Below are 13,658 nucleotides of genomic sequence, written 5' to 3' on the forward strand. Positions count from 1 at the left end.
AATGAAATCCTCAATAATTTATAAGAATAACAAACAATATCGTAAGCCACAATACAAATAATGATGACAGAAAGGTCCCAATCACAGTCACGCACATACAGACACACAAACTTATACCGGTATCATATCACACCTTAAAAACAAAACTCATACATCTACTCATAAAAATGCCACTCATCGAGTGGGGGTCCAAAAGACTTTGCCTCGTAAATCAATATATAAGCAAAAGCATATAGGCATTCAATGCTGTGCTAAAGAAAACATGTTCGAAATACAAGATTTAGGGCTTGAGTGGACCCCTTGGGAGCGCCGACGCGCGTTTCGGTGAACGCACCGAAATGCAGGTGCCACCTTCCTCAGGGCTAACAAGGAAATGGTTTTGGCGTTTTAGCTGGGACCTAACAAAAATAAGAGAAGCAAATCAAAAAAAGAGAGGGGGCAATTTAAGTGTCATTTAATAACATCATTGGTTTCAAAAAGAGGGCTAAACAACACAAGGTCATAGGTCATAAGTGTCAAACATCATAGAAGAATTTGTTTAAACATTAATATCAAGTGAAAACTTATATTATTAAGTAAAACAACATGAACACTGACGAGTCCTGTATCCCAGGGAAGAGAAAAAGAGCATATAGTATACTTAATTAGCATCATGTTTCTTATGATAAAAGTTGGTCCAAAGGGAAAAAGGAGGGCAGATTGATCGTTCTTTCGCTCACCTGTGGGAAATCTAGTTGTGGCAAATAGGTCCAAGTGAGGACTCAGGCAAGAAGAATCTCTGATCTCAGGCGAAAAACGGGGGTCAAGAATGTTCACATGAACAAGGTCTGCTGGGTAAACATGCAAAAAAGAAAATGGAAACTCAAACTGAATGAAGGAAAAGAATGACATCGTCATCTTTCATGCATCGCTAGTACATGGAGTATAGAAAGGCAGCTATTGTATCGTTAGGTGCCGCAATAAAATAAAAGATGGGAAGAAAAGCTCGTGGTCAGGACAATAGCTTCAAAAGGAAAAGAAAGAAACGAAAAAACCGAGAATAAAGAGGGGAAGACTATCCGTGGCATGCTGGTAAACAAATGGAGACGGATAGAAAGCTCTCTAACATATATTTCAAAAGGCAGTCAGAAGGGGTAGCAAATTAGGCGAGATAGAAATGTTACCTGTGGGTGGAGTATTAGGCTCGCCGTCAAAGTCGTATCTTTTTAGTTATAGATTTACGGCGACATAATAGTGGGTTAAGGATCCCCGATGACGCTAGAAAAACCCAATGCCTAATAATAAGAGAGAAATATAAACAAAAAACATAGAGAAATTTTTAATTGCAAAACCAGGATTCTACGGGGTCTGAAGGGTAAGTAGAGTAAGGGGGCCATACCTGGGGGAACAGGGGTATATGCCACAATGGAAGAAAAAAGGCAGGAGCAGGCTCAAATTGCTGCGGTGGATATCAGCGAGGCGAGTAATTGGAGGCCTGAAAGAATGAATAGATAAAAGGCCATTAATCTAGGAAAAACGGGAGGAGAGACACAGCTGTAGTTATTCAGGAGGAGAAACGCAGAGTCAGAGGGAAGTACCTGAAGGCACGAACGCCACGCGGAAATGCACACCGTCAAAGCGCGAGACTCCGGCGAAAACGAAGACTCCTCGGGGGCGGGAGAATCAAGGACGATCAGGTAAGCACCCGGAGTGGTTAGATGGCCGTTTAAATAGGCCAATGCACGGAGGTAAATGAGGAAAACATTTTTTTTGAAAAAAATAGGGAGGGAGGGCGTAGCCAGGTTTAAAGGGGCAAAGAATAATGCAAAGCAGAGGCTTTAGAGAGATGAAAGTCACACAGGCATATAAATAGAATAGTGCAAGGCAAAGGCTTTAGATGGATGAAAATAACACAGACATGTAGATAGAATAGTACAAGGCAGAGGCATTAGAGGGATGAAAGTCACGTGGGCATAAAGGTAGAAAAATAGAGACAAAAATGGGAAAATAATTATCCATGCAGAAAAAGAAGAATAGGTATAGAGGGAATAGAAATAAAATAAAATAAAATAAAATAGAATAAAATAAAAGCCCGGGCGGAGTCTGATCTAGAACAGTGGAACAGGCGCAGAGCATGGTCAAAAAACGGGACCTGTTCATCTAGAGGCAAGGGTCAAGAGTCCAAATCGGAAAATAATAACGGAGGAGTCAAATAAAGTTTATCAAAAGATGACATATCCAGAAAGATCCAAATCGCTGTGATAAGAACATCCAGGGGTCAGATTGTGGAAAAAGGCACCAGTTCAAAGCAAGTTCTGCTAAGTTCCAAAAATAGCCTACATATAAATATCCACGCAATCTGAAAGGGCTCAGGGCAAGAAGACTGAGACAAAGGGTAAAGGATCTGGGGTCACATGGCAGTAGGAAGAGTATTTGGGCTTAAAGAATGGCATTTTCCCATGGAAGGGATTCATTTAGTCCCTTGTCCTTAGATTTAAGGACAAAAATCCAGTACACTTCTCGCTTTTTGCGGACATTGTTGCTGTCAGTGCCCCTTTGTTGGTGGATCTTTTCTAAGATCGTCCAACGCAGGTCAGTCTCAGAGTGTCCCATAGCAGTCCAATGATCTACTAAGGGGGCTCCATGTCTGGTTCGTCTAATGTTGGACTTATGCTCACCTATTCGAATCCTTACCTCTCTGGCAGTCTCGCCTACATAAGTGAGGGGGCAGGGGCACTGGATGGCATAAATGCAGTTAGATGTCCTGCAGTTGGTCATGACCTTCATGTTGACGTTATGGTCATTGATACAGATATTGTTGCCGACTATAGCATTGGGGCATGCATGGCACGTACCACATCGGTGGTTACCATTGATAGGAACTGTCCCCTCAATAGATTTTTGTATCCAGCCTCTTGTTTCAGGTTGTTTAGCTCTAACTATCCAGTTTCTCAAGTTTCTGTTCCTGCGGAATGCAAAAAGGGGCCTGGAGATGCGAGTTGTTTCTGGCTCTAGGTTTACCAGATGCCATTGTGAATTCCCAATTTGTCTGATTTTATTGTTCATCACAGAGTGTTTTGTGATGCAGACTAATTTATCCGGCTGGTTCCGTGTCTTAGGTAGAAACATGGAGTCGCGGTTATAGAAACGGGCTCTCTTGCACGCATTCCTTACCATCCTACGGGTGTAGCCCCTTTGGATGAATTTTTCTTTCATGGTTTCAGCATGAAGCAAATAGTCATTGATGGTAGTGCAATTTCTACACAAACGGAGGAATTGGCTAAAGGGTATTCCATCCTTTTGACTCCTCGGGTGGAAACTGTCGAAGTGGAGGAGTGTGTTCCTGGCTGTAGGTTTGGTATAGAGGGAAAAACAAAGCTTGGATTCCCGATGTTCAACCCAAACGTCGAGGAATTCTAATTTGGTAGTACTTGTGTGAGCAGTGAATCTGATGTTGACATCAGCTAAGTTGATCCATCTGATATATTTATCAAGGGACAATTGGTCACCAGTCCAAATGAAGAAAATATCATCTATGTACCGTGACCAGTGTCGTACATTTTCGAAGAAAGGGGCTATTTCATTGTAGATGTTACAATGCTCGAAATGTCCCATATACAGACAGGTAACACTGGGGGCACAGGCCGCCCCCATGCTGACTCCCTGGACCTGTTGGTAGTAGCATCCGTCATATTCAAAAAAGTTTTCTTCCAAGACTATTGCCAAACATCGAGTCAAGAATCTGCCATTATGTAAAGTTGGATCTTTTTTGATGATATTGGTCACAACACGGCAGGCTTCTGTTTGGGGGATATTGGAATATAAGTAGTGGATCATGCCACCAGGTACCCAGAAGCAATTCCCCTGAGGTCCACCACAGCCCCTGTGGTGGCAAGAGCCCTCATTGGAGTTTTCTCCAGAGTGGGTTTCCCAAAGGAGGTTATATCTGACAGAGGTACCAACTTCATGTCAGGGTATCTAAAAGCAAAGTGGAAGGAGTGTGGTGTAAACTATAAATTCACTACTCCCTATCACCCACAATGCAATGGGTTAGTTGAAAGGTTCAACAAAACCCTAAAGGGAATGATTAAAGACCTCCCAGAAAAGCTTAGGCAAAAATGGGACCTTTTACTTCCCTGCCTTCTGTTTGCATACAGAGAGGTTCCACAGAAGGGGGTTGGCTACAGCCAATTTGAACTTCTGTGTGGGCATTCTGTAAGAGGTCCATTATGTTTGGTGAAGGAGGCTGGGAGTTACCTCTCAAACCTCCCAAACAGGATGTGATGGATTATGTACTTGGTCTCCGCTCCAGGATGGCTGAATACATGAAGAAGGCAACCAAAAACCTGGAGGCCAGCCCATAACTACAAAAAACGTGGCATGATCAAATGGCTGTGCTGAATGTATACCAGCCAGGACAGAAAGTGTGGGTGTTGGAGCCAGTGGCCCCAGCAGCTCTCCAAGACAAGTGGAGTGGCCCCCATACAATTGTTGAGCAAAAGGGAGAAGTCACCTACTTGGTGAATCTTGGAATTCCCAGGAGCCCCCTTAGGGAGCTCCATGTCAACAGATTGAAACCATATGTTGACAGGGCTGACATGGGCTTGCTCATGGCAACTGATGAGGAACAGGAGGAGGAGAGTGACCCTCTCCTGACCTGCTCTCACAGAACCCTGATGATGGGTCAGTAAATGGTGTTGCTTTGGCCAACAGCCTCACTGATCATCAGCAAACTGAATGCAGACAAGTTCTGCAACAGTTTAAACATATGTTTAGCTTGACCCCTAGTTAGACTTCCTGGTGCACCCATGAGGTGGACACTGGAGACAGTCTGCCTGTCAAGAGTAAAATCTACAGGCAACCTGACCATGTCAGGGACTGTATCAGGACTGAAGTCCAGAAAATGTTGGAACTAGGTGTAATTGAGCATTCAGATAGCCTTGGGCTAGTCCAGTAGTCCTTGTGCCTAAACCTCATAACCAGGGTGGTAAGAAATAAATGAGGTTTTGTGTTGACTATAGAGGCCTCAATGCAGTCACCAGGACTGATGCCTATCCAATTCCCAGGTGTAGGAAGGTGGAATCTAATGGTTGCCCCAAACTTTTTGCCTGGTATTTGAGTGGTTTTTGACTAGTCTGGCTGGGATCCTGCTGTCCAGGACCCCAGCCTATCTGCCTTCTCCTTAAAACTGATGTGAGTACCCTAGGTACAAACCCCATTGGATGCTGAGGATTCCCTGACAGTCCCTTGTAGATGGTACCCTAGGTACCCAGGGCATGGGTCACTCAGTAGGCCTACCAGGGCTGCAGCACTTATTGTGCCAGTCTGGGACAGCCATACAAACTGACACCACCAGACCACTACTGTAGTCTGGGTAAGGTGGTGCTAGCACCCCTTACAGGGATATAGGTACCCTATATCCCACCCCATTACAACACATATACTCTCATAGGTCATCCCTATAGCAGGCCTTGCTAATCCTACAAGGCAGGGTACTGAGGTATGTGTGAGGGGGGACCCCTACCTGAGTAGGGCCTCTCTGCAACCTTTGTAAAATCATTGCTGGGTTGTTTGTAGTGAAGCCATACCATATACTCTTAACCGCATTATAAGTCTATCGCGATAGCGTGATAACTTGAGAATGGCTACACAGAACCATATCGTGTTTGGTGTCAAACATTTAGGAATCCTACCCCCAGTCCAGTCATGGGCATGAGGGCACGATTCCCCCCTGCTAGAGGGGCAATATGGGAAAAGCGGCAGAATTTAGACACCAATTTAAAAGTGCACACGTAGTACAAAATGGCTACTACCCGCCACCCACAAGACTCTGGCTGGCTGTTGCTGGGGAAAATCCCAGCCTCGCCAGCTGGACAATAGGGCTCCTGTGGCAGGGAGGTGCTAGCACCTCCCCAGACAGGGTATGTGGATTGGAACAGGGTGGGTGCACCATATGTTGCCTTTCAGAGTTGCACGTAGACTGCTACAGCGCCTACATTCTGCATACACCGCCTGGAACCAGTTCAGGGGCATCCTGCCCATCGCCCAGGTGGGAAACACACAAAGGGGAGTGGGTGTAGCCACCCTTTCCCGCCTCAGCTCTCATTGGTAGGCTCTGATCTGGACCCTCCCCTAATCTTGGGGATAAAGGTGAATGCTGTGTCCCCAGAGCCTCAGATTAATCTTGGACTTCACAGACTTGACCTTCGATGAGCTGCTTCCCAGCTGACTGAAGAAATTTCCCTTAGGGTAAAGGAGTTACCCCCCTGCTTGGCAGGCACCTGAAACACTGCAATAACCTGGTTGGAACTTTGCTGCTCCTATGGACTTTGTCGACTCCTAGCAACCCTGAGGTGGGTTTTCTAAGCATCCCAGAGGCCAGTGAGTGTGCACAGCAAGTCTGAGCACCGTGGACCGTGTGGGTGCCGAGATTGCCAATACCCCAGGACACCAGCCACGTCTTGCATAGCACATGACCCTGACCAATGGGGAAATTGTGCTTTGGCCCATTATTAAGCCAATCACCCAGCAGCAATTTTGCCAAAGATCAGCGCCCTAGCCCCGTCCGGTGGCCCGTGGGCTCCCTTTTACGCACTCCATTTTGCTGCCTTCCGCAGTCTCTTGTCTCTCGACTTGTGGGCCCTAGTGGAGGACAATCTCGACTTTCAAGAGTTCCCCTGGTTGCTCCAGGCCTGCTTTATAGTCTCTTCAAAGGAGATCTCTCACAAACCTCGTGGGTCTGCACCAGTAGCTGATTTGTTTATCTTGTGTGGGTTGCAGTTGCCAAGGCTTAGTGGATCCAATCTGGACACTAACACTGCAGCAACCCTCATCCGATGTGTGACAGTCGCCCTCCTGAAACTGGTCTTCCTTGAAGCCTCCCAGAGCCCATGGCTGCAGATCCAAGCTACACCTCTTTCCACTTGAAGCACCCGACATTGAAGTGCTTTTTCCTTTGAGCTCCCTGGTCACTGTGCCGTGACCCAGACTCCGTCCCCTCTGCTTTCAGGTTCTTCTCTACAAGATCTACAACTTCAATCTTCACGGCATCATCAACGCTTTTGGCTAGCAGCAGGTTTGTATATTTTCCCATTGAAAATCAGCCCGCGACCCGACATCGAAAACGACCTATGCACCCGGCTTCCCTGGGGCAGGTAACAGTGGTACCTCAGTACTCCCTTGGTAGTAGACTCCTCAAAAGCTTAACTCTAAGTTTTTAACTTTGAACTCCTGCTAGAAGTGCCTTTAATCTGTTTAAATCAAACCGCGACATTCTCCATAGGCTTTAATAGAGATCCCGATAGCAGCTATATCCACTGCACGCGCCTCCCATGGGTCCCCTTCCTCATGACCTGGGGTGGATTCTTAAGGGGCCAGCGATCCTAAATGCCCTAGGCATTGTCTGTAGAATTGTCGTGGTTCTTATACCACTTTTTTAATATATGGTTTGGTCCCCCCCTGGGGCCCTATGATTCCAGTGCTATTTATTGTATTTATCAATGCTTGTTTGAATTGCAACTTTGCCTCAGCCTCATAAAGAGACTTGTGGGATTCTGTCTAGAATAAATACATATATTTTATATATATATCTGTGTGGACTACTCTTTCATTTGGTCATTACAGAGGTTATCTATGGTAAAACAATAAGCTTAACACTCCTTCAAGACTTAGCCTGAAGGCTGCTCTCCACAGCTGTACAAAAGGAGGTGGTGATGGACGGAGCCTCAGAACCAATCAAACACTCACACCCAGTCAACAGATATGGGTTTGATCCATCACCGTTCTTTAGCCCACTCTGCCACATGCAAATCAGTCTGACCCTGTGCCTCTTGGGAACAGTCCAGCCCGAACTGCCAAGCCATGCCTTCCCTGGACCGGAAACAAGCTTCCTAGGACCGGTTTCTGGCATTTTAGCCGTCTTCAGCCAGGCTTGCTTGAATCCAGTGGCAAAGTGAGCAAGGGACTCACGTCTGAGCATACCCTGCCAACTTATGGCGAACAAAGCAGTACAAAAGGAGGTGGTGATGGACGGAGCATCAGAACCAATCAAACACTCACACCCAGTCAACAGATATGGGTTTGATCCATCACCGTTCTTTAGCCCACTCTGCCACCTCAGTTCAGACATGGCCATATGCAAATCAGTCTGACCCTGTGCCTCATGGAAACAGTCCAGCCCGAACTGCCAAGCCATGCCTTCCCTGGACCGGAAACAAGCTTCCTAGGACTGGTTCTGGCATTTCAGCTGTCTTCCGCGAGGCTTACTTGAATCCAGTGGCAAAGTGAGCAAGGGACTCACGTCTGAGCATACCCTGCCAACTTATGGCGAACAAAGCGGTACAAAATGAGGTGGGAATGGACGGAGCATCAGAACCAATCAAACACTCACACCCAGTCAACAGATCTGGGTTTGATCCATCACCGATCTTTAGCCCACTCTGCCACCCAAGTTCAGACATGGCCATATGCAAATCAGTCTGACCCTGTGCCTCATGGGAACAGTCCAGCCCGAACTGCCAAGCCATGCCTTCCCTGGACCGGAAACAAGCTTCCTAGGACCGTTTTCTGGCATTTCAGCCGTCTTCAGCCAGGCTTGCTTGAATCCAGTGGCAAAGTGAGCAAGGGACTCCCGTCTGAGCATACCCTGCCAACTTATGGTGAACAAAGCGGTACAAAAGGAGGTGGTGATGGACGGAGCATCAGAACCAATCAAACGGTGATGGATTAAACCCAGATCAGTTGACTGGGGGTGAGTGCTTGCAATGTTCAACACTCCGTCCATCATTTCCTTTGGTTTTTGCTCTCCACAGCTACCACTAGGATAGCTTTCTTTAAAGGTTGTCTTAAACCTATCATCAATAAGAGTCGAATTAGACTGGTGCAAGGTGTCCCCTATAACTAGGAGACAGCATATGCCAGGCCAACTTATCACACCAGGTCAGATGAACTGATTGATACTTTGGCCTCAGCCAAATATCTGAGTACATTTGACCTAACAGCTGGCTACTGGCAGATCAGGTTAGCTGAGAATGCCAAGGCCAAAACTGGATGCCCTTTGGTTTGAAAAATGCACCTGCCACTTTTCAGAGGTTGATGAACAAAGTTCTGACAGGTATGGAAACGTATTGCTCAGCTTATCTAGATGATATTGCTGTCTTTAGTTCCTCCTGGCAGAATCACCTGGTCCACCTCAGAAATGTTTTGGAGGCCCTGCAAAAAGCAGGTCTCACTATCAAGGCCACTCAGTGCCAGATAGGGCAGAGTAAGGTTGTGTACCTGGGCCACCTTGTAGGTGGAGGCCAGGTTCAGCCTTTACAGAGCAAAATCCAAACCATCATGGAATGGGTTGCTCCAACCACCCAGACACAGGTGAGAGCCTTTTCAGACCTGACTGGGTACTATAGGAGGTTTTTTAAGGGATATGGATCTATAGTGACCCCCTTAAATGAACTTACCTCAAATAAAATAACAAAAAATGTTCAGTGGACAGCTAGCTGTCAAACGGCATTTGAAGACCTAAAGCCGGCTATGTGCACTGCCCCCATCTTACAGAGTCCAGACTACACCAAAAAGTTCATTGTCCAAACAGATGCTTCTGAGCTGGGTGTAGGAGCTGTACTGTCTCAACTGAATGATGAAGGTCAAGATCAGCCAGTAGCTTTTATAAGCAGAAGGCTGACCCCTAGAGAGAAACGTTGGTCAGCTATAGAGAGGGAGGCGTTTGCTGTGGTGTGGGCCCTGAAGAAGCTGAGGCCATACTTGTTTGGCACTCACTTCATAGTTCAGACTGACCACAAGCCCCTCCTATGGCACAAACAGATGAAAGGTGAAAATCCAAAACATTTAAGGTGGTCAAATTCCCTACAGGGGATGTACTATACAGTGGAACATAGACCTGGGACCCAACATGCCAATGCAGATGGACTCTCAAGGTATTTCCACTTAGAACACGAAGACTCAACTGGTCAATGTTAGTTTAGTGTCCCTGTGTTTGGAGGGGGTTGTGTAGGAGAGTAGGATCTGCACTTATGTTGCCCCCACTTTTTTTCTGATGTTAACACTGGTTTCTGGCTATAGTCTGGCTGGGACCCTGCTAATCAGGGCCCCAGCCTCTCTGCTTTCCCTAAACAACTTGTAGTGCATATTAGATTCACTAGTGATTGGATACTGTGGTACCTTATGAGCCCCTAGTATATGGTACCTTAGGTACCAAGGGCATAGGTACTTCACAGGCCTAAAAGGGGCTGAAGCATGTATTATGCCACCCATTGGAAGCAGACTAAATCTGACACCACAGGCCTGCTACTTCAACATGGGTGAGGTAGTGTTAACACTCCTAACTGAAATATAGGTTCCCTATAGCTCACCTAACACACACACATATAAACCTATCAGTCACCCTTAAGGCAGGCCCTATCAATCCTGAGGGCAGGGTGCTTGGTTTCCATGTGAGGGGGTGCCTCTGCCTGAGTGGGGCCCCTCTGCAGCTGGCAGAGTCTATTCTCTGTGGCTGTTTGTGGATGCGGTTAAACCATATACTCTTAAGTGCATTATAACCTCGCGGTAAATGCTAACTCTGGGATGGCTGCATCAAAACATGTCGTGTTTGGTGTCAAACGCTTTGGAATCATACCCCCACACCAGTAACTGGTGTGGGAGTATGATCCCACCCTTCTAGAGGGGTAGACATGTACCTACTGTGGAAACACGGTAGAATCCTGAAAGAGCCCTGGCATCACAAAATGGATGCCACCAGCACAGACACTGGGCTGCCATCCTGCTGCTGCTGACCGAAACTCACAGTGGAGGAGGCCCAACAATAAGCATCCTGTCACAGGGAGGTGTCACCACCTTCCAGACGGTAGAAATCTGAAGGAGCCCTGGCATCACAAAATGGATGCCACCAGCACAGACAATGGGCTGCCCTCCTGCTGCTGACTGAAACTCGCAGTGGAGCAGGCCCAACAATAGGCATCCTGTCACAGGAAGGTGTCACTACCTTCCAGACAGTTTTTAGTGTATTGGGGCTGGGTGGGTGCACTCCCACCAGAGTGCTTTGAAGTCCTGCACCGGGGGAGCAGTAGGCTCCTCTGTGCATGTGCCAGCTCAAACCGGTTCAGGGGCTACATGCCCCTGCTCTGGCACGAAACTGGACAAAGGGAAGTGGGTGTAACCACCCACTCCCCTGACCCTCCCATAGGAGTGGTCATAGAGCTAGACCCTCCCTTTCTTTTAGTATAAGACAAGGAACCCTTGCCATTGCAAACTAGATATCCCTGGATGACGCTCTGAAGAAGAATCCTGGACCTTCGATGTTCCACTACCTTTGGAAGACTGAAGAATCTCCCTTGGAATCAAGGAGTGACTCCCCTGCTTGGCAGGCACCAAAACTTTGAATCAATAGTCGCAAATTTTCCCGCTCCTGCAGGAGTCCGAAGTCCCTTCAGCCCTGGAAGTGGATTTCCTGACTTTGCGATGGCCATCGTGAGCCCCCAGCAGAGCTGAGGTGAGTGGACCCCACGAGTGATGAGGGACAGCAATACCCGGGTACCGTGCACTATTTTCGAGTGCAATCCCTTCATGATGTCCACCGAAGATCAGAGGCCTCCCTTGTCCCGAGTGACCTTGGGCTCCTGTGAAGTGAATCCTCCCAAGGTGTCTTCACGATCCCTTGCCTGTTGGCTTGTGGGTCCTCTGAAGACTTTTCTATCAAACCAAAGGGCTCCCCTGGTTGTTCCAGGCCTGCCTTGACTTACCCTTGGTGGGTGAGTCCCTCAGACCTTGCTGGTCTGCATCGCTGACTTTCTTCCCTTTTCACAAGATTTGCTGTTGCCAAGGCTTGTGGGCTCCAATCCGGTTGCCGACACCTCTGTAAGCTGCAGACTTTATGGTACATGCCGAATCCAGCTCCTAGTCATCATCGATTCCTCCTGGACCTTGTGGCTGAAGAGTCAAGACACCTGTGATCACTTGAAATCACCCGATGACTGTGGGCATCCATCTTCCTGGGCCCGGGTCACTGGCAAGTGACTTTGAACACTGTCTCCTCTGCTGTCAGGTCTTCTTTCTTCTGAATCCATCCTCTTGAGATATATTTTCTGTTCTCCTTTATTCTTCTTTTTGGCTTCTTGGATTTCAGTATTTATTTAAATACAGGTTACAGGTCATACAGGTGATATGCCAACACGTGTTTCGTCGCGAAATGGGGATTAGCCCGCGACTTTTTCAAGGCTAAATAAAAGCGCAAAAAAAATGCTAAATCAGTACGCATGTTGGTTAATTAAACCAAGTATTAAACAGTTCCAACCAATGAACCGAGAAAGTAGGTACAGTGCATGTAACCGAAAAGACCAAAAGACAAATGGTGACAGGTAAACCTGACACTATCAGCACAGTGACAACATATATAGTGGTGTGATAAGGGTGTGTGTGTCAGTGAAGATCGATTCAAGTTGAGTGTTTTTAGTCCCGTACTCCTTACATAACCTCATATCTTGTGCAAGCAAACCGTGAAAAAAGCCATCGTAGGGAGAAAGTTCATACATCACTCAGGTAAGCGTACCAAAAAGACAAACCTCCTGCTGTCTGTAAATTAGTTCTTGCTAAAGGAATAACAAAGAATGGCACCATGTAAAGAAGAATTATTCGAGGAAAACCAAACCGCAAATTTATATGTTCATCCAGTAATTTATGTAAAAAGGTAAAAAAGCCCAGCTCTGAAAAATACATACTTTTAGTGTGGTGATAATTCCAACCCACACGATCTGTAGGTAAATAATAGTGTCTTTAAAGTCAACAATCAGAAACCCAAATCTGGTCTGGTGTCTGTGAATACAATGAAAATGAGAAAGACCTTACTCATTGTACATAAAAATCATTCATAGTATGAACTAGGTGAAAAAATTGATTGCACCAATAATTCAATTAATGCCCCGTCCTAACTAGAAATTGAATCCGGTGTCTGAGACAGCTTGAGAATAATATTCGGTCACCACATTTCTCGGAGAGCATAAAGTAGATGTTTAAAGTGAGAACAGCGCATTAGCCAAAAGAAAAGAAAATGACAGTCTAACAGCAAAATACGGTAAACCTGTAAAGCAGCTGAAAAGGACATATGATATCATCCTTAACACATTGAGCTATTAAGAAGAACGGGAACGTACTGAAGTTTCACAAGTCGTAGTCTCATAAGTAACTAGAGCTCCTCATTGCCGAAAAATGAAAATCCTCTTAATTATTAAAGTGAGAAAGGGAGCCTTAGTAGCGCACGCTCTCTTTAAGAGTCAAAGTCTAGGGGTTAGAAAAATTAGACAATGACATGCGTTCCTCTCGGTTAGCCCCTCGTTCAGAAGACAGCCGTAACTAGATACAGGCTGTTCAAAGGTCGTCTATGGTGCTTACCGTATATCTTGCCGGTCAGCTCTCGTCATGTATTCTGATGGGTCCTCGAGTGCGAGAGTCCCTTCGTGGAAGGTGCCTCGTATAAGAATACTAAGGATTAGATCCCGCGAGACCTCCATGGCTGAGGTAAAAGGCGGAAGTCGATTTTTTAAGCGCCATCTTGGAATGGTGAGGAACCCTTACCGTAAAGTTTTGTCATGAAAGACGGAAGTCGATTTGTTAAGCGCCATCTTGGAATAGTGAGGAACCCTTATTGTAAAATGTAGTCATGATTCGGT

General features: G+C 46.4%; 1 long non-coding RNA gene across 2 annotated transcripts; it reads right to left on the minus strand.

Annotated features, from left to right (window-relative positions):
* Window positions 1-52: 52 nt before the first annotated feature.
* On the minus strand, window positions 53-13,452 carry LOC146821154 (uncharacterized). Of its 2 annotated transcripts, none has more exons than XR_014962665.1 (5): window positions 13,381-13,452; window positions 1,379-1,474; window positions 1,164-1,274; window positions 720-830; window positions 53-398 (listed from the first exon to the last, which is right to left on the minus strand). It is a non-coding gene; the product is annotated as an uncharacterized LOC146821154 (long non-coding RNA). The 2 variants fall into 2 exon arrangements; XR_014962666.1 differs by lacking the exon at window positions 13,381-13,452 and adding an exon at window positions 12,711-12,793.
* Between the last annotated feature and the right edge of the window lie 206 nt (window positions 13,453-13,658).

Source organism: Triturus cristatus, chromosome 6 (genome assembly GCF_964204655.1).
Source record: "Triturus cristatus chromosome 6, aTriCri1.1, whole genome shotgun sequence".
NCBI classification, from domain to species: domain Eukaryota; kingdom Metazoa; phylum Chordata; class Amphibia; order Caudata; family Salamandridae; genus Triturus; species Triturus cristatus.